Here is an 18,417-nt window from a genome sequence, read left to right as displayed (position 1 = left end):
TGGAATCATGGGTTCTGTTTTGGATTCGTCACGTTTAAGGCAACACCGACACAGGTCAGGGGTTTCATTAGCAATGGAGCTGGGGTGAGGTGGAGACAAGCAACATTTAAAAGATTGGAATTCCTGGTGTTTGTGATTGTGTAGATGTCTGATCAGAAGGTCACCTTGGGGTCAGATATGAGAGCAATATTGTGAAGAGTGTGGTTCTGCCTCAGACACTTCCCAGTGAGAGGGAGGGGCTCAGCAGTCAGGGAAAGTAATTTGTAATAGCAACTGAAGGCAATGGGTTTAACCATTGCAACGTTCCGTTGCAGGAAATTGCAGCCAATCGCGTAGTGGGAGTGTGATGAGCAGTTTGATAACTGAGTAATGGAGAGGGATGATGGGGAGGGAGAGCTGGGCATTGTCAGTGTACATGTGAAACCTAACACGGTGCTTTTGGACGATGCCACCTCCTGGCAGTATGTAGGTGAGAAACAGGAGGGACCAAGGAGAGATCCTTAAGGGACACCAAATCCAAGGAATTCAGAAAGGAAAGGGAGAGTCGGGATGGAGTAGGTTTTTGCAACAACAGTGGGGTCCAATATTAGTTTGTAGCAGAATGGAAGAGAAGGACATAACCAGAAAAGACAGACAGGTAGAACAAGGAACAATATCTGTGAATTGGGGAGGGGGGGTGATGAGGAGGAGGAGCAGCCCAACTCCAAAAGTACTATTTCTACATCAGTGACATCACCCAACTCCACCCTAGTCTCAGCTCATTTACTGAAACACTCGTCCATCCCTGTGGTATCTCCAGACTTCATTATCCAAACACAATCCTGGCCAGCCTCCCAATATTAAATTACATGTAATCTCAAGAGTATCTAAAACCCTACTGCCCAAGTGCTCACTTGTACCAAAACTTGTTGATCCATCAAAAGGCTCCTATTAACCAGCAACAATTTAATATTCTCACCCTTGATGTAATTCCTGGTTGTGAACATCCCTGTCTCCCTGCATCACACAACCTTTGAGACCCCAACAACTCATTTTCTTTCAGATTCACAACGATGTGTTCATTCATTGTTTCACCTGTCTGGCTATTTCTACTGTTGCCAAGGCAACACGGTCTGGAATTCCCACCCTTACCCCCTCAGACCTGCTTTTCTCCTTTAAGGTATTCCTGAAAACCTGCTTATTTGGCAATTCTTTTGATCACCTGACATAATATCCCCATCTGTGGCCTTATGTCAGAAGTTCTCAATAGTATTTCTGTGGAATTATAACCATGACAAAAAAAACAAACTGTTGTTGATTTGCACACACATTGTCAACTCTTCACTGTCGCTGAGTGAATAATCTCTAACAGCTCTTACCCAAACACATTGTGGGAACACCTTCACCACACGAACTGCAGCTGTACAAGGAAGTCAAACATCACCTTCTCCACAGGCAATGGGGCTTTGGCACTGATCACTGGTATCTGTGGAGGGAGAAACACACAGTTGATATTTCAGGGAGTGCAAAATGCATTATAGGGAGGGAAAATGGTGCAGAATTTGGGATTTTCAAATTTGTGTTTTACAATGTGCACTAAGTCCTGTAAAACCTCTCATCCCATACCGTGAAAATTTCCTTCTCTTCCTGGTCAATATGTCTTTCCTTTCCCCTGGCCTGCACCTTCACACATTTCCAATGCCTTGATCACAACAACTGTGCTGTCACGTGGTTGAGTATTGTCCCGCCCCTCATTCACTCCGATTGGTTGAAGGACCAACTAGCACCTCTAAGCCTCCATTCCCCCACTCTTATTGGTCCTGAACTGACATCAATGATCCAAGGCCCGTTGTGGGCTGGACCATGCTCAGTGCTTCCTGATTTTGCTGTTGTTCATCAGGTCAGTGAGAGAGGGCTCATTCCTGTTTCTCCTGATGTCAGACAATAACAACAACTACCTGCATTGTATGGAGCCTTTCACATTGACAAATCTCCTAAAATGCTTCACGAAAGATGGAAACGTTGATTAAAGAGAACGATTTTTAGATACACATTTATGGCGGACAGTGGGGGTTAAGGAGGATATTCCAAAGGTTTGTGTCCTCGGCAGCTCCAATCGTGGAGTGATATAGGTGGGCAACAGCTTACAACGGAGACAGTTAGTGGCTAACCATAGGTTAACAACCCCATGCCCTAGCCCCCTACCCCACACACCAGGCCTTGTTCTGACAGCCTGCCATTACACACTACCTATGGTTAGCCACTAACAGTCTCCATTAACAGCTAATCACCCTCCCCCAGCCAGATCGTTATCGACTCCTTTATCCAACTGTTCTTCTCACTCTATCCCCACCTATCCTTTACTCCTTTTATCCTCCCCCCACACTAACTTCTGCACTAAAACTGACTTTTTTTTCCTTAGGAACATCTGTCCTGAGGAAGGGACACTGGGTCTGAAACTTTAACTCTGATTTCTCTTCACAGATGCTGCCAGACCTGCTGAGCTTTTCCAGACCCTTCTGGTTGTTGTTTCTGATTTACATCTTCCGCAGTTCTTTTGGTTTTAATTTCCCGGGAGTTTGTAATTCAGGTCCCACAGCCTCTGTCCCAGTCTCTGCTGTCTCTCCCAAACCCAAACAGTGACACTGCACCTGCACAGCTCATGGACAGGTGTTGTCTTGCTGGCCACACCCCTCATTCACTCCTATTGGCTGCAGGACCACACAGACTCTCCTCCCATTGGTCTGGAGCTGCCATCAATCAGCCGGGCCCCATTGTGATAAGAGTGGAGGGCTAATCCCTCTCTCTGCCCTGGGATGAGCTTCATCATTCACAGTGAATAGGACAGTATCAAGGAGCGCAGGGCCTGGGGGCTATTCAGTCCATTGGGGCTGTACTCTCTCCCTCTGGAGATGCAGCAAATCTGTCCCAAGTCCCCTCCCATGTGCCCAAAGCCCCTCAAATCTTTCCTTAAAAAGTAAAATTCTAAGTCTGTTTCAGAATACCTGCTGAATCTGTGTCGTTCAGATTGTTCTAGATGCTCAGAACTTACTGAGTAAAATAGTGTTCACATTTTCACTTTGTATTATTTGCCAATTACTTGAAAGTAGTTACTAAAAATTGTGACAGTATTAACAATTCGTCTCTCTCTCTCTGCAAATTCAAGACCTTGGAACCAAATCTGCACCAGATCGAAATCACTGCTTCACCTTCTCAGCTCCAAGGATAATTATCTGTGTTTCAGCTAGCTCTCCGCAAAAGAGAGGAATGCATCTTAATTTATTAAGATCAAAGAAACAGACCTTCGGTCCAATTCGTCCATGCCAACAAGGAATCCTAAACTAATGGATTCCCATTTACCAGCTATTGGCCTGTATCCATCAAAACCCTTCCTATTCATGTACCCAATTGGAAGCCTTTTAGATGTTGTGATTTTATGAGACTCCACTACTTCATCTGGTAGCCCCTCCCATACACATACCACACTCAGCTTGGAAACGTTGCCATTTAGATCCCTTTTAAATGTTTGCCCTCTCAACTTAAACCCAGGTGCTCTAGTTTTGGACCCACCTAACCTGAGGAAATAGGTTGCTCACCTTATCCACACCCCTCGTGATTTTATAAATCTCCATGAAGTCACCTCTCCGTCTTTGACTCTCCAGAGAAAATAGCCGCAGCCTATTCACCCTCTCCCTGTAGCCCAAGTCCTCCAACCCTGGCAACGTTTTTGTAAATCTTGTCCACACGTTTTCAAGTTTCACAACATCCTTCCCAGAACAGAGTAATTCAAACTGAAAACAGAATTCCAGAAGTGGCTTAATCAGTGCCCTGTCCAGCCACAATATGACGTCACAACAGCTGCATTCAATGCATTGACCAATAACGGGGAGCGTACCAAATGCTGCATTCACTCCCCTGCCTACCTGTGACTCTACTTTCAAGGAACTATGAACCTGCACTCCAAGGTCCCTTTGTTCAGCAATGTTCCCCAGGACTTTACCGTTAAGTGTATAAGTCCTGCCCTGATTTGCCTTTCCAAAATACAACAGCTCACATTTATCTAAATTGAACTCTGTCTGCCATTCCTTGCTCCAATGGCCCATCTGATCAAGATCCTGTTGTATTCTGAACTAACCTTCTTCACTGTCCACTACACCTCCAATTTTGGTGTCTTCTGTAAACCTACTGACCATACCTCATATATTCACATCCACGTCATTTATTTCAGGGTCCAATATCCATTCTTGCAGCACATTGCTGCTCACAGGCCTCCAGTCCGCAAAGCAACCCTCCATCATCCTCTGTCTCCTACCTTCAAGGTAGTTTTGTAATGGCTTGCTCTCCCTGCATTCCATGTCATCTAACCCTGCTAACCAGTCTGCTTTGTGGAACCTTGTTGAATGTCCATATAAACAACATTCACCGCCTGGCTTAGTCAATTTTCTTTGTCACTTCAAAACACTCACTCAAGTTAGTGAGACATAATTGTGCATGTACAAAGCCACATTGACTCTCCCTGATCATTCCTTACCTTTCCAAACAGATGGATATCCTGTCCCTCAGAATCCCTTCCAACGACTTGCCTGCCACTGACTTCAGGCTCACTGTTCTCTTGTTCCATGGCCTCTCCTTACCACCTTTTAAAAAATAATGGCACCTCACCTGTCGCTATCAATGATACAAATACCTCAGGAAAGGCCCAACAATCACTTCCCTAGATTTCCAGAAAGTTCCAGGATACACCTGATCAGGTTCCAGGGCTTTATCCATCTTGATGCGATTTAAGACATCCAGTACCACCTCCTCTATAACATGGACACTTTTCAAGTTATCACTGTTTATTTCTCCAAACTCTCGAGCTTCCATATACTTCTACAGTAAAAATGAAGTGAAATATTTGCATATCTTTCGCACCCCCTGTGGTTCCATAGACAGCCTTGTTGACTTTTAAGGGGTCCTATTCTCTGGTCCAGTTAATCTTTTGTCTGGGATATATTTGTTTAAACTCTTTGGATTCTACTCCAGGACATCCCAGAAAGGCCAACTTCAAGGACCGGAATTTTCCTCTGACTTGATCAACAATGCCCTCCAACACATACCCTCCACTTCCCGCACCTCCGCCTTTACCCCACCCCTCCAGCCACAATAAAGAATATAACCCTGCGGTCTTCACCTTCCACCCCACTAATCTCCAGATACAGCACATTAACCTCTTATTTCTGCTACCTAAAGCCAGACCCCACCACCAGAGGCATATTTCCCTCCCCACCTCTATCTGTGTTCCGCAGAGACCATCCCTCTGCACCTCGCATGTTCGGTCCACACCCTCCCAGCAACCCACGCTCCACACCCTTGACCCTCCCTTGCCGACATGGGAAATGTAAAACGTGTGGCCACACCTCCCTCTGACCTCTGTCCAAGACCACAAAAGGATCTTTTCACATCAGGCAGAGATTTGCCTGCACATCCCAAAACCTCATCTACTGCATCTAGACACTATGGGAAATTTAACGTGGTTCATCGAACTAACCTACACATCTTTGGACTGTGGGAGCAAACTGGAACACCCGAAGGAAACCCTCACAGATACTGGGGAGAATGAGCCAACTCCAACACAGACAGTCACCTGAGGCTGGAATCAAACCCAGGTCCCTGGTGCTGAGGCAGCAGCGCTAACCACTGAGCCACAATACTGTGGGATCTTTGGTGCTGATGTGCTGCCCCACTGATACCTCAGTCACTCACCCTGCCTCATGTCCTGACGACGGAGTGAAATTATCGCTAGACAGTTAATCCAGAGACCCAGATAACGATCTGGGGATCTGGGTTTGAATCCCGTCACCGCAGATGGTGGAACGTGAATTCAATAAATATCTGGAAAAAATAATCTCGTGAACACAAGGAATCCATTGTCAATTGTTGGAAAACTCATCTGGTTCACTCATGACCTTTAGGGAAGGAAAATGCCATCCTTATCTGGTCTGGTCTGCATGGAACTCCAGACCTATAGCAACGTGGTTGACTCTTAACTGCCTTCTGGGTAAACGCAGCAATAAATGCTGGCCGAGCCAGTGACAGCCTCATTCTGTAAATGAATAAAGAAAACAGGTCAGGTTTTGTTCCTTCTCTAATAGGTACATCCTACAAACTGAATCTGAAACGTTCTCGTACACACTGAACAAATACGTTTCCATCCAAGCCCTTAAAACTACAGCACTCCGAGGCCATGTTGGTAAAGTTAAAACCCCTTATCACTGCAACTACATTATTCTTACAGATAACTGAGATCTCTCGGTAAAATTTTGTCTCAATTCCCTGCTGACTATTGGGAGAGGGTCTATAATACAATCCCAATAAGATGATCATCCCCTCACTGCCACCCAAATAACTGCCTGGATGTACTCCGAGGAATATCCAAAGATGCCTATCCCCCTGCTCTGTTGCCCCCTTCCAACCTTGCTATAGCATCTATACCCTGGAACATTAAGCTGCTAGTCCTATCCATCTCTGAGTGATGCCTCTGAAATTGCTATAATATTCCAGTACCATGTTGTTCAAAACCATATCCTGAGCCCATCTGCCTGATTTGTCAGGTCTCTTGCACTGAAATAAATGCAGTGTAACTGGTCCGTCGCAGCTCATTCTGTGACTTGCTCTCGCCCGCCTTGACAGTCTGACCTGTGAACAGTACCAGCCTCAGACTCACCTCCTTTCTCACTATCCCTTTAGGATTACCCTGAATCCCTCACTGGTTTAATGCCTCCCGAGTGGCACTAGCAAATCTCCCTGCTCGTCAGGACCCCAGGCTTTCCCCTTCCCATGAAAGTGGTACCAATGTACAATGACCTCCCACTGGTTATCCTCCCCTTTGAGAAGATTCTGAACCATCTCAGGGTCATCCTTGACCCAGGCACCATCCCATTCTGATGTCTCACTGTCAGCTGCAGAAACAGCAGACTGTGCCCCTGACTAGAGAGTCCCCTATCACCATTGATCGTGTGGAACTGGATATACCGCACATTACAGTAGAGCCAGTCTCAGTCACAGTAACTTGACTGTCAGTGTTACATTCCCCTGAAAGTCTATTACCAATTACATTTTCCAAAACAGTATACTTGTTTGAGAGGGGGGATAGCCAGAGAAGACTGCTGTACTACCTGCCTACCCCTCCTAGCTTTCTTGGAGGTAACCCATCTACCTGATTGTATCTGCAGTATCCTGTAATCCTGAGACTGCCCCTTATCACACCCCCAGGCTCCTGTCAATTCCTCACTGCCTTTAATCACTCCTCCACTAATACATGCGATCCAATAGGATTTACATTCACACTTCTTGCAGACATAATCACCAGGATCATGGAGACTCTCCCTAATCTCCCTCATCTGACAGGAACAGCACGCCACTCTACAACAGGCCATCTCTCTGCCTTAACAATCTACAGACCAAGAAAAAGGCACAGTCTTACTGCTGGAAAAATACTGCCCGAGAATAACAATGCTTATGTTTTATATTTTAAACATTTAATCAAGAAACTGTAAGACATTAAAAAGAAACCCTCACCTTACTCACTATTGTAGATTTAATAAAATAAAACAGACTAAGATTGATGTTTGAAGAGACTGAAACCCACTGAGCTGATCCCCGGCTCTGAGTACTTCCAAGGGTGAGGACTCTCGGAGGACAGCTGTGAAATGACACTGTTTCTCTTCTCTGTCCACTCCATTTCCAGAGATGTTTATAACTTCACAGCCAGCCAGCTCAGAGAGGTCACTGCTTGGTTTTATTCACTGGGGGTTGCCTTTGCTGCCCAGACCAGTATTGATTGATCACCTTTGTGTTGGAGAAAGTGGTGATAGACTGTCTTCCTGAAATGCTGCAGTCCATGTACACCATAGTGATGTTTGGACAACAATCCCCCTCCAGCCTCACCACCCTCCCTGTCTCTGGAATCCCCCTCCGGCCTCACCACCCTCCCTGTCTCTGTAATCCCCCTCCAGCCTCACCACCCTCCCTGTCTCTGTAATCCCCCTCCAGCCTCACCACCCTCCCTGTCTCTGTAATCCCCCTCCGGCCTCACCACCCTCCCTGTCTCTGTAATCCCCCTCCAGCCTCACCACCCTCCCTGTCTCTGTAATCCCCCTCCAGCCTCACCACCCTCAGCATCTCTGTAATCCCCCTCCAGCCTCACCACCCTCCCTGTCTCTGTAATCCCCCTCCAGCCTCACCACCCTCCCTGTCTCTGTAATCCCCCTCCAGCCTCACCACCCTCCCTGTCTCTGTAATCCCCCTCCAGCCTCACCACCCTCCCTGTCTCCGTAATCCCCCTCCGGCCTCACCACCCTCCCTGTCTCTGTAATCCCCCTCCGGCCTCACCACCCTCCCTGTCTCTGTAATCCCCCTCCGGCCTCACCACCCTCCCTGTCTCTGTAACCCCTTTCCGGCCCCACCGCCCTCAGCGTCTCTGTAATCCCCCTCCAGCCTCACCACCATCCCTGTCTCTGTAATCCCCCTCCAGCCTCACCACCCTCCCTGTCTCTGTAATCCCCCTCCAGCCTCACCACCCTCCCTGTCTCTGTCATCCCCCTCCAGCCTCACCACCCTCCCTGTCTCTGTAATTCCCCCTCCAGCCTCACCACCCTCCCTGTCTCTGTAATTCCCCCTCCAGCCTCACCACCCTCCCTGTCTCTGTCATCTCCCTCCAGCCTCACCATCCTCCCTGTCTCTGTAATCCCCCTCCAGCCTCACCACCCTCCCTGTCTCTGTAATCCCCCTCCAGCCTCACCACCCTCCCTGTCTCTGTAATCCCCCTCCAGCCTCACCACTCTCCCTGTCTCTGTAATCCCCCTCCAGCCTCACCACCCTCAGTGTCTCTGTAATCCCCCTCCAGCCTCACCACCCTCCCTGTCTCTGTCATCTCCCTCCAGCCTCACCACCCTCCCTGTCTCTGTAATTCCCCCTCCAGCCTCACCACCCTCCCTGTCTCTGTAATTCCCCCTCCAGCCTCACCATCCTCCCTGTCTCTGTAATCCCCCTCCAGCCTCACCACCCTCCCTGTCTCTGTAATCCCCCTCCAGCCTCACCACCCTCCCTGTCTCCGTAATCCCCCTCCAGCCACACTACTCTCAGCGTCCCTGTAATCCCCCTCCAGCTTCAGAAATTACATGTCCGTGATGTAAGATTTTTATTTGGATTCATTTTTGTTTCTTTTACCTCAAAAATGTAAAATAAAAAAAACCCCAAAAAAGTGAAATATTTTCCCCCCAAACAGATTTCTGTTGAGTGACCTTTTGAAGAGGCCGACACATGGACATTTGAGTATTTTATCACAAATTATACCTGTAGAATGAGGGAATGTTTTTTTAAAACTCTGCTAAAAAGGGAGGTAATGGCCAGATGGTATTCTTGATAGACGAGTAATATATGTAATATTCCGAGGATTAGGTTTAGAATCCCAACATGGCTGATGGTGGCATCGCAATTCAATATAATCGAGAATGAAAAGGCTAATGATGACCATGAAACTATTGTCGATTGTTCGAAAACACCCATCTGATTCATTAATGTCCTTTAGGGAAAGAAACTGTCATCCTCACCTGGTCAGGCCGACAAGTGACTCCAGACCCACAGCAATGTAGTTAACTCTCAACTGCCCTCAGGGTAAACACCCACATCAACTGAGTGAATAAACAAAAAGCTTTATTTTTAAATCGCGGAGGAGCGCTTTTTAAAAATAAAATTGTGTTTTCAAAATTTAAAAAATGATCACCTTGGTCGGATGGCACTATAGACGCCGCAATAATCAGAGTGAACTAAAGGAACATACAAAGAGATCTCAGATATCAAGTCAGAATAATAAGGTGGTAATAGTAGATGATTCAATTTTGCAAACATTGACTGGGACTACCACAGTGTGAAAGGTTTGGTTGGGAAAGAATTTGTTAAACGAGTCCAAGAAAATGTTCTTTATCAATATGTAAATGTTCCTATCAGAAAGCAAGCAACACCTGACCTTTTCTTGGCTGATCAGACAGGGCAAGTGACTGAAGTGATAGGATGGGAACAGTTTGGGTGGGAGGAAATTGTGGGCACCATGGAGAAATATTTGTATAATCGATAACTACGGGTGAGCTACCTGATGACTGGAGAGTGGCTAATGTTGTACCTTTGTTTGTGAAGGGATAGAAGGAGAAGCCTAGGAACTGTAGACCTCGGAGTCTGACTTCAGTGGTGGGTGACCTGTTGGAGGTCATTCAGAAGGATTGGGTTTACATGTATTTGGAGAGTTAAGGAATGATTAGGGACAGTCAACATGGTTACACAAGAGGGTGTCTCACAGACTTGATTGAGCTTTTTAAGGTAGTAACCAAGAAGATCGACAAGGGCAGAGTGTTAGACATTGTTTATTTGGACTTTAGTAAAGCCTTTCACAAGGTTCTGCATGGGAGACCAATTTGCAAAGTTTGATCATATGGGATTCAGGAAGAGCTTGCCAACTGGATACAAAACTAGCTTAACGGTAGGAAACAGAGTGTAATAGTGGAGGGTTGCTTTTCAGACTGGAGGCCCGTGAACAGTAGTGTTCTACAGGAATCGGTGCTGGGTCCATTTTTGTTTGCGGGTGACATCAAAACTGTTAAAGTGGACAGTAACAAAGGTTATTTATGATTACAAAGGGATCTTGATCAATTGGGTGAATGGGCTGAAGAGGGGCAGATGGAGTTTAATTTGAATAAATGTAAGATATTAAATTTTGATAAAACAGACATCGCCTTTAGCCTCATTAATTAATTTCACTAATTAAAAGTAAGGCCTTGAGTAGTGACAAAGAACAAACAGACCGAGTGTTTCAGGTCTTGTGTCATATGTAGACAGGGTGGTTCAGAAGGTATTTAGCACACCTACCTTCATTGCTCAGACCTTTAGGTAGAGGAGTTGGGACGTAATATTGAGGCTGTACAGGATGCTGGTGAGGCCTTTTCTGCAATACTGCGTCCAGTTCTGGTTCCCCGTTATAGGAAGGATGTTATTAGAGAAGGTTCAGAAGATATTTCCCAGGATGTTGCCATGAATGGAGGGGTGGTGTTGAAGGAGTGGCTGGATAGGCTGAGATTTCTGTCACTGGAGTATAGGAGGTTGAGGGGTGAACTTATGAGAGGTTTATAAAATCACGGAGAATGTAGATAAAATGAATGCCCGGGGGGTCGCAGGGGGATTGAAGACTCGGGTGCACACATTTTGAAGAGAGATGAGAAAGGTTTTAAATCGATTTTAGGATGTTTTATAGATATTTTATAGATATCCTAATCGATATGAGGATATTTTTGCATTTGTGGAATGAACTGCAAGGGGAAATGGGAGCTGTGAATACAATTACAATCTTTAAAAGACCATGGGCAAAAGTTCATAAATAGGAAATATTTGGAGGCAGGTGCAGTTAGTTTCGTTTGGAATTATAGTCGACATGGATTGGTTAGACCACAGGGTGTGTTTCCATGCTGAATAACTTTAAGACTCTAACTCGCGGTGTCTCTGTAAATTGCTCCATGCTCACAACTCTCTCTATCACTGTCACTTCATCAGCTTCACAACTCTTCCTTATCTCTGTAATTCCTCTCCAGCCTCAGAATCCTCACAATCTATGTATCACAAAACATCTGTCTCTGTAACATCATCCATTCTCACAATCCTCCTTGTATTTATAATCTCCTCGAGCCCCACAAATCTCTGTGCTAAGTGCCTTTCTCTAATTCCAGCCTTGAGGATAGCCCATTTGTAATTCAGATTCATGCACCCTGAGCTCCAGAAATTATTACTAAACCTCTCTGCTCATTTTCCTCATCAAAACATTAACTAATCATGTATCATCTATTCTAATATCAAAAAGGTATGAAATGATCATACAGAGTATGTGTGCTTGATGACCAGTATGGATAAGATGGGGGCACTGTGTTAAACAGTTTTATACCAGAGACTATGACCCCATTTTATTCCGTGTTTCTCTGTGATCCTCTTTTCGAAGCAGATAGGAGTGGGAAGCAGTGGAGTATGTAAATGATCCATGGTCTTCATAGTGAGAAGATTCCACCACCATGGGCTGTTTACCCACCAGCTCCACAATGTCCGATAGCCTATCCAAGCTATTGCGGATCCTGGCACCAGGGAGGTAACATACCATCCTGGATTCATGTCTGTGGCCATAGAAGTGCCTGTCTGTGCACCGACTATTGAATCCCCTGTCACTTTAGCCCTGCCACTCTCTTTCCTCCCGCTCTGTACAGCAGACCTTTCTGTGGTGTCATGAACCTGACTGTTGCTGATTTCCCGAGAGGCTACCCCACCCGTAACCTCCCAACAGAATCCCAAGTGGTATATCTGTAACTGTTTGAGAAGGGGAAAACCACTGGGGACTCCTGCACTCCCTTCCTGTCTATTTTCTTGATCTGATGGTCACCCATTCCCTTTCTGCCTGTGTAACCCTCACCTGCAGTGTGACTAACTCACTAAATGTGCTGTCCATAACATTCTCAGTATTGCAGATGCTCCACAGTGAGTCCACTCTCAGCTCCAGCTCTGAAAAGCAGTTTCCCAGTAGCTGCAGGTGGGTCCACTTCCTGCATACATAGCCGTCAGAGATAGTGGAAGCTTCCCTTATTTCCCACATTGTGCAAAAGGAGCACACCACGGGTCTGAGGGCTCCTATCTCAATGTCTCTCTTTATTCATTTAGTTACACCCATTAAGAGAATTTAATGGAACTAGCAACCTTCCTTCACACAAACATTTCTATTAAAATCAAAAGCACCAATCTTTACTTCACCTGTTATGTTATACTTTAAAAACTGTTAAGAAATACTCCGCAAGTATCACTTAAAAATTGGCTGTTCCCATTGGGATCATATGAGTTTCTGAATGGCCTGAACCAAAACGGAGTTTCAGTTTCACCTTCTCCCTGTCTCCCCTCACTGTTTACATCCAACTCTAAAACACTCTCATTGAGCCAAGCAGCCCTCACAGTGCAGCCCTGTCATTTTCATTGTCTGCTCACACCTACACTGCCCTCAGCCTCTTGTACTGTTCCAATGCATCTCAATGGGAGCTCAGGGACAGCTCCTCATCTTTCAATTCAGCCCTTTGTAACCCCAGAGTCAACATGGACCTCAGCAGTTTCTGAATGAACAGACAGTTGTCAGAAGCTGGAACATTCCACCTGGAAAGGTGCTAGAATTTGAGTCCAAAAGGAGTTTTAATGAGAAGTTTGCAGGTAATTGAAAATAAAGAGTTGAAAGGTTAACATCATGAAGTGGGTGATTGGATCGAAATCTGACAGTTCTTACAAAGAGACGAGGTGTAGTTTGGATAAATACGTGCTCCCTCTCAGGCCAATATCTCCTTCCTCAGCTGCAGGGCCCAGAAGGCAGCACATACCCAAAGGGTGATCCAACCACGAATTTGTACATCTTTCTGCTTAACAAAAATATTAGAAATATTTTCCCGCAAACAGAACAAACCTTTCTCCTTCCACAGTTAAATGCCAATGATGTTCAGATCCTGATGACTCCATTGACTGCAAAAATTTGCTTTGAGATCCCAGCCTCAATTATTCTGATTGAATATCCTATGAAATGAGTTCACAAAACAAAACTCACAGTCAGTGCAAGGAAGAATAGTAAAGACATACTTTTCTCTTGGTATGTGCTTGATGTGTAAATGCCTCTCTTCAAATCGCACCCCACATCCTAGGAAGGGGACATGCACATGTGCCTCACCTGTACCTTGCCCCGAATAAAGATGGCGACCATATCCCAGGACCTGTCACCGTGTGAGGGCCGCAGCCGTTTTCCCATCTGCTGCAAACACGGGACCCAGAGTTTCTAATTCAGACTAACGAACCGCACAGAGTGTAATTAAAATTTCCCAGTCTAAAGTGACTCATTATCTCCCTGTCTCTGAGGCCACTCTCCCCTTCCCTGTTTGCGACTCCCACATTCACCAACGGCCGTGTCACATGGCACTGCATCGACTGAGTTACTGGTGACGTGTCATCCCACTGGCCACGCCCCTCATTCACTCCCATTGTTTGGATGACCAGCTGGTTCCACTTGGTCCACCACTCCCACCACCTTTTCCTATTGGTCTGAAGCTGCCATCAATCAGCTGGACCCCATTGTGAGGTCAGTGGTGGGATTCTCCCCCTGTCTGAATTAAACCCGGAAGGTGTATGGATGGTGTCAATCAGGAACAACAAGCAGAAGGTGCTGGGAAATCTCAGCAGGTCTGGCAGCATCTGGGAACAGAAATCTGTCCAGTGGCCCTTCCTCAGAACCCATGGGAGCTGGGAAAATTAGAATCCTGACAATGTGGAAATAGGCCATTCGGCCCAAAAAGTCCACAGCATTCCACCGAAGAGTATCCCAACCAGACCCATACCCATTCCCATTCCCCTATCCTATTACTCTACATTTCTCCTGACTAATTCACCTAACCTACACATCCCTGGACATTATGGGAAATTTATCTTGGCCAATTCAACTAACCTGCAGAACTTTGTATTGCAGGAGATAGGGGTTAAAGAGTAAATAATAGGGAGGGACAGAACCCAAAGAGAAACCAGAACATTTGGAAAGACAAAGGAGTGGATTACGATCTGGCTGGGGGGGGGGGGTGCATTTCTGTTAATGGAGGGAACAGGAACCTGTGTCTGGCAGCATCTCAGTGGAGGTGGCGGAAATGGCGACTAATGATCTATGTTCTGCTGCAAAAACAGACCCTGAGCTTCCAGCTGCCTGCCACTTTAACACACGAGCCTGTGCCGTGGCCAACATCTGTGTCTCATGCTTACTGCAGTGTTCCAGTAACGCCTGAACATACCAAATTGCCCAGTTTTTCAAGGACTGCAATTTCCCCTCCCATGTGGTCAATACCATTGAATGTGTCTCCTTCACTTCCCGCACCTCTGTCTTTGAAATCCACACCTCTAACTGCAAGGATAGAACCCTCCCTAAGTCCTTACCATCCACCCAGATACAACACCTCATCCTCTGCCATTTCCACCACCTATAATCAAACCCCACCACCAGATTCTTAAGGGGTTTGACAGGATAAATAGTGAGAGGATGTTTCCCATCATGGGGGAGTCCGAAACCAGATTCTGTGTCAGTCACGGAATCAAGGCTTCCGTTTCAGATTCATCAAGTTTAAGGGGACACCAACACGGGTAAGGGGTTTCAGTAGCAATGGAGCTGGGGTGAGGAGGAGACAAACAACGTTTGAGATTGGAATTCCTGGTGTTTGTGATTGTGTATATATCTGATCAGAAGGTCAGCTTGGGGTCAGATATGACAGCAATATTGTGAAAAGTGCAGTTCTGCCTTAGACAGTTCCCAGTGGGAGGGAGGGGCTCAGCAGTAAGGTAATGGGTTTAGCCGTGACAATGTTTCATTGGAGGAAACTGCAGCTAATCGAGTAGTGGGAGTGTGGTAAGCAGTTTGATAACTGAGTAACAGTGGAGTAATGGAGAGGGATGATGGGGAGGAAGAGTTGGGCATCGTCAGTGTACATGTGAAACCCAACATGGTGCTTTTGCACAATGTCACCTCCTGGCATTGTACGTGAGATACAGGAGGGACCAAGGACACCAAATGCAAGAAATTCAGAAAGGAGTTGGAGAATGGAGATGGAGCAGGATTTTGGAAGAGAAGGACATAAACAGAAAAGACAGAACAAGGAACAATATCTGTGAATTGGTGAGGGGGACTGAAGAGGAGGAGGAGGAAAGAGAGTTGGAAAGTCTGTAGTTTAGTGAGATTCGGGTAAAGGGTCAAGGTGAGCTCTGATAAGGCTTGACATGAGATTGGAGAAAGATGTCAGTTTAGGACAAAAACCGGGAACACCACGTGAGGCAGTTTGGCTCGGCGGGCGAGTGGGAGGGAGGGAAGCAAGCAGCAGATCGGATTATCTCAGTCTTAGTGACAGAGAAACTCCATGTGCTCCAAACTCTTGTTGTTGGAGAGAAGGATGGAGGAGACAGGATGATGGACAGTGTTTCACAAAGAAACAAAACCTGGGTAAGTGATATTTAAAATGAATGAACAAACCTGATGTATTTAACTTTTATCCAGAATATTAAAACAAATGACTGAAGTCCTGGTTCGAATCCCATCTTGGCAGATGGTGGAGTCTGAATTCAAGAAAAAAAAACTGGAATTAGGAATCTCCTGATCTCCATGAAACCATTGTCAATGGCGAAAAAAATCCTGCCAACTTGACAGTGGCCCAGTTCACTGAAATAATCACTGTAAAGTCTCAACACAGGAATGAAACTGGATAGACCACTTGGTATCTAACAAGGCACCAGAAATTACAACCACAGAATCAGCCCTCTCAATGCTGCAATGTCCTCCTCACTAACATCTGGAGTTTGGTGCCAAAATGTGCCGAGCTGTCTCACAGACCAATCAAGGAACAGCCTGACATAATCATACTCACAAAATCAACCCTTACAGACAATGACCAGACACCATCATCACCATCCCTAGATAGAGAGTGTGGTGCAGGAAAAGCACAACAGGTCAGGCAGCGTCCGAGGAGAAGGAGAATCGACGTTTCGAGCCTAAGCCCTTCATCACCTGACCTGCTGTGCTTTTCCAGCACCACACTCTCGACTCTGATCTCCAGCATCTGCAGTCTTCACTTTCTCCTAAAATCTCTGGATATGTCCTGTCCCACCGGCAGGACAGACCAGGCAGAGGTGATGGTACAGTGGTGTACAGGCAGGGAGGATTTGCCCTGGGAGTACTCAGCATTGACTCCGGACACCAGGAAGTCTCACAGCTCCTGCTGATAACCACGTACTGTCCTCTCTCGGCTGATGAATCAGTTCTCCTTCATGTTGAACAATATTTGGAGGAAGCACTGAGGAAGTAAAATGGCGTCAAACATACTCTGGGTACAGGATTTCGATATCCACAATCGAGACGAGCTCTGCAACAGAATTACTGACTGAGCTGGTCAGGTCCTAAAGGATATAGCTGCTCAACTGAGTGCAGCGGGTGGTGAGGGAACCAACAAGAGGGAAAAACATACTTGATCTCATTGTTATGAATTGACTAGCTGCAGATATATCTGTCCATGACAGTATCAGTAAGAGCGACCATCACACATTCCTTTTGGAGACAAAGTCTTGCCTTAAAGTTGAGAAAAACCTCCATCGTGTTGAGTGACACTATCACCGTTCTAAATGGGACAGACTTTGAAGAGATGTAGGATCTCAAACTGGGTATCTCTGAGGCACTGTGGGACATCAACAGCAGCAGAACTGTACTCCAGCACAATCTGTATTATCATGGGTTTGTAAATCCCACTCTCAACCATCACAAATGTACAGTAAAGGAGGGCATGCCAAGAGCAGCACTTAAAAATGAAGTGCCAACCTGGTGAATCTACCAAACAGGACCACCTGCACATCAAACAGCATCAGCAGCAAGCAACAGAGCTTAGTGATCCTACATCCAATGGAACAGATCGGAGCTCTGCAGTTCTGCCAACCCAGCTGTGAACGGTGATGGACAATTAAACAACTCACTGGAGGAAGCATCACAGATATCCACACCCTTACTGGTGGAGGGGCCTCACACACCATGCACCAGATAAGATGACAGTATTTGCAGCAGTTTGCAGCCAGACGTGTCAAGTGGATGATCCATCTCAGCCTTCTCCAGTGGTTTCTAACATCACAGATATGAGTTTTAAAGCAGTTCAATTCAGTTTGAATAACATCAAGAAATGGTTAAGTAGTGCAAAGACTATGGGCCCTGCCAATATTCTGGCAATAATACTGATATCTTGTGCTCCAGAACTTGCCACCCACCAAGCCAAGTACCCCTCCAGCACTGGCATCTACCGACAATGTGGAACAGGCATGTTCAACACAAAGACAAAGGGCAATCCAACCCAGACAATTTCTTTCTGTCAGTCCACACTCGATCAGCAGTAAAGTGATGGAAGTCGTCATCAACAGGGCTATCAACCAGCAGCTGAGTGACACTCATTTTAGGTTCCACCAGGGCCACTCAGCTCCCAATTGTGATACTGCCCTGATTCACAACCTGACAACCAGCTGAATCCAAGAGGTGAGGAGAGTGTGATAGCTCAGTCCCAGTCCAAGACCACTATTTCTAGCTGATTCCACCCTCATCTCAGCTCATATACTCTCATCCATCTAGTGTTATCTCCAGACTTCATTATCCAAACACACTCCTGGCCAGCTTCCCACATTCAACCTCCCTGAAATCTCAAGAAAACCTAAGTCTCTGCTGCCCAAGTACTCCCTTGTACCAAACATTGTTGATCAATAAAAAGGCTCCTATTCATAAGCAACAACATAGAGCCATAGAGATGTACAGCATGGAAACAGACCCTTCGTTCCAACCCATCCATGCCA

At 46.1% G+C, this 18,417-nt stretch overlaps 1 long non-coding RNA gene across 2 annotated transcripts; it reads right to left on the bottom strand.

Annotated features, from left to right (window-relative positions):
• Positions 1-9,572: 9,572 nt before the first annotated feature.
• On the bottom strand, positions 9,573-16,129 carry LOC140470558 (uncharacterized). Of its 2 annotated transcripts, none has more exons than XR_011956517.1 (3): positions 16,073-16,129; positions 9,746-9,788; positions 9,573-9,653 (listed from the first exon to the last, which is right to left on the bottom strand). It is a non-coding gene; the product is annotated as an uncharacterized lncRNA (long non-coding RNA). The 2 variants fall into 2 exon arrangements; XR_011956516.1 differs by lacking the exon at positions 16,073-16,129 and adding an exon at positions 13,313-13,480.
• Positions 16,130-18,417: the final 2,288 nt, after the last annotated feature.

Source organism: Chiloscyllium punctatum, chromosome 52, assembly GCF_047496795.1.
Source record: "Chiloscyllium punctatum isolate Juve2018m chromosome 52, sChiPun1.3, whole genome shotgun sequence".
Lineage (NCBI taxonomy): Eukaryota > Metazoa > Chordata > Chondrichthyes > Orectolobiformes > Hemiscylliidae > Chiloscyllium > Chiloscyllium punctatum.
This window is presented reverse-complemented; position numbering and strand designations above follow the sequence as displayed.